The following is a 1934-nucleotide window of genomic DNA, read 5'->3' on the forward strand; positions in this document are numbered from 1 at the left end:
AGGCCCAGTGACAGAAATGGCCCCTGCAAGGGCTTAGTTACAGCAGCCTCGGTAGTCTACTCTGCAGCACCCCCTTCATCCTCCTCCTTTTCCTCTTCTTCTTTCTCCTCTCCGACCTTCTCTGAGGAAGAGTGGCTTTCCAAGTCCCCTGCTCGTCATCCATCTCCAGGCCTCTTTGTGTAGCCATGTTGCGCAGCACGCTGTGGTGACCACCGTCTGAGACAGTCTGACTGGCTTGTACTGGAGAGCACCACCTGACCAATCAAGTCAATGGAACAGCATCTTCAAGATGCCAATGTTCTGTTCAATGCAGCTTCATGTTAATAGATGGCTCTGGTTGTAGAGCTTCTCTCTATCTATCTGGGTGATGGATGGGTGTCAGGAGCCACCTCTTCAGATGATAACCCTATACCCCAGCAGCCAGCGAAAGAATCTGGATGTTAGCCTGAAGAGGTGCAGCTCCCAGGATTCCTGAAGGATAGAGGAATCATGACAGCTGCCTGGAATCCAGCACACCTCTGCAAGATTTGTTTCCTGTGGTCACAGGCCAAGTGGATATCAATGAGTAGAAAAGCTTTTCTGTACAGGAACCTGGCTGCCTTGTCTGTCAAAGTCTTGATGACTGTGTGGTCACAATCGAATGGTCTCCTGAGGAGATGTATCGATGGTTCCAAAGCCCAGTGTCCTCTGTGCTTGGATGCATACCCCACCCTCCAAAATACAGCATCCATGACCTGTCTGATAGCGCGATGAGCTGCAGACTGAGTGATGCCACCCAGGTCCACAGCTGATCCCTGGAGCCACCTGGAATCTGGCCTTTTTTGCCCATCACAAACAACTTGTTAAGCCACTTTAGAGGGCAATTAAGATCCGACCATGTTGATGTGGGACTGGAATCACAAAGAGCCGGTCCAGGCGAGGATCCTGGCTTCCCTTCCCTAAAGGACATTAGTGAGCCAGATGGGGTTTTACACCAATCGGACAGTTTCATAATCACCTGTTACAGTTGTGTTTGTTTTCTCATTCTCCACAGAGACTGTCAAAAGTTGCCAGTGCTGACTATATTTCAAGTTGTCAAAGTGGGGCGTTGGGAAAAGTTTTCAAGAAGCGACAGTCACGTCTCGGCTAAGCCTCATCGGCTACGATGCTGACACTATTTGAACTCACACTTCTCTGCGTTATTAGTCAAAGCCTCTGGATTACCAGTCCACAAGCACTTCAGCATTACACCCAACCGTAAATTCAGCAACTGACTTTTGAGGTGAAGACAGATGTGCTATCAAATTCATCAGTGAGATGATCTTTCCACTTATACTGGGGGGAAAGTGCTTGAAGGCACTTCCGCCATTGAAAATAGTTGAGCTCCCGGCGTCGATGCCAAAGTGACATTAGAGGCACATCCAGTTATAAGATGAATGCCTGAAGCCCTCTTGACCTATCTCTGCACAGATCATCACCATGACTACACTCCTAAATTCCAAGCCAATGAGGAAACGTAACAGTGTCAGTCAAATGGCCCCAAAAAGCAACGTCAAAAATGTACAGTTGTTTCAAATTCAATTTAAGTGCACTAAAACAGCCTCCCACACTCCGAGCTGGGTTTTATACACCCTGGCTGTGGTGTGTTTGAAGGAGGCGGGGCAGAAAAAATCCAGAGGGTGACCTTCCCATTGCCAACCCACCTGCTCCCGTCCTCTCTGAAATTTTATGGGATGGCAGACGAGACGGCAGTGGCCACCTGTACTTGCGTCTATCGAGACCTTAAGTGGGCAATTAATGGCCACTTAAGGGCCACATCCTGCCCCCACTGGTATTTTACCCATGACGGGGTGAGCTTATGACATGCAGGAAGCCAGACTGCTTTAGTTGGCAGGGGCTGCTGTTGGGAAAGAGTTGGACCTTCTTTGCGAGTCCCCTCAACCCATCAGAGGCAC

The 1934-nt window shown here is 49.3% G+C and overlaps 1 non-coding gene across 1 annotated transcript; it reads right to left on the reverse strand.

The window, feature by feature from the left end:
- Nucleotides 1-1024: 1024 nt before the first annotated feature.
- On the reverse strand, nt 1025-1165 carry LOC144667654 (U4 spliceosomal RNA). The gene has a single exon (XR_013573351.1). It is a non-coding gene; the product is annotated as a U4 spliceosomal RNA (small nuclear RNA).
- Nucleotides 1166-1934: the final 769 nt, after the last annotated feature.

Source organism: Cetorhinus maximus, chromosome 24, assembly GCF_964194155.1.
Source record: "Cetorhinus maximus chromosome 24, sCetMax3.hap1.1, whole genome shotgun sequence".
Classification (NCBI taxonomy): Eukaryota; Metazoa; Chordata; class Chondrichthyes; order Lamniformes; family Cetorhinidae; genus Cetorhinus; species Cetorhinus maximus.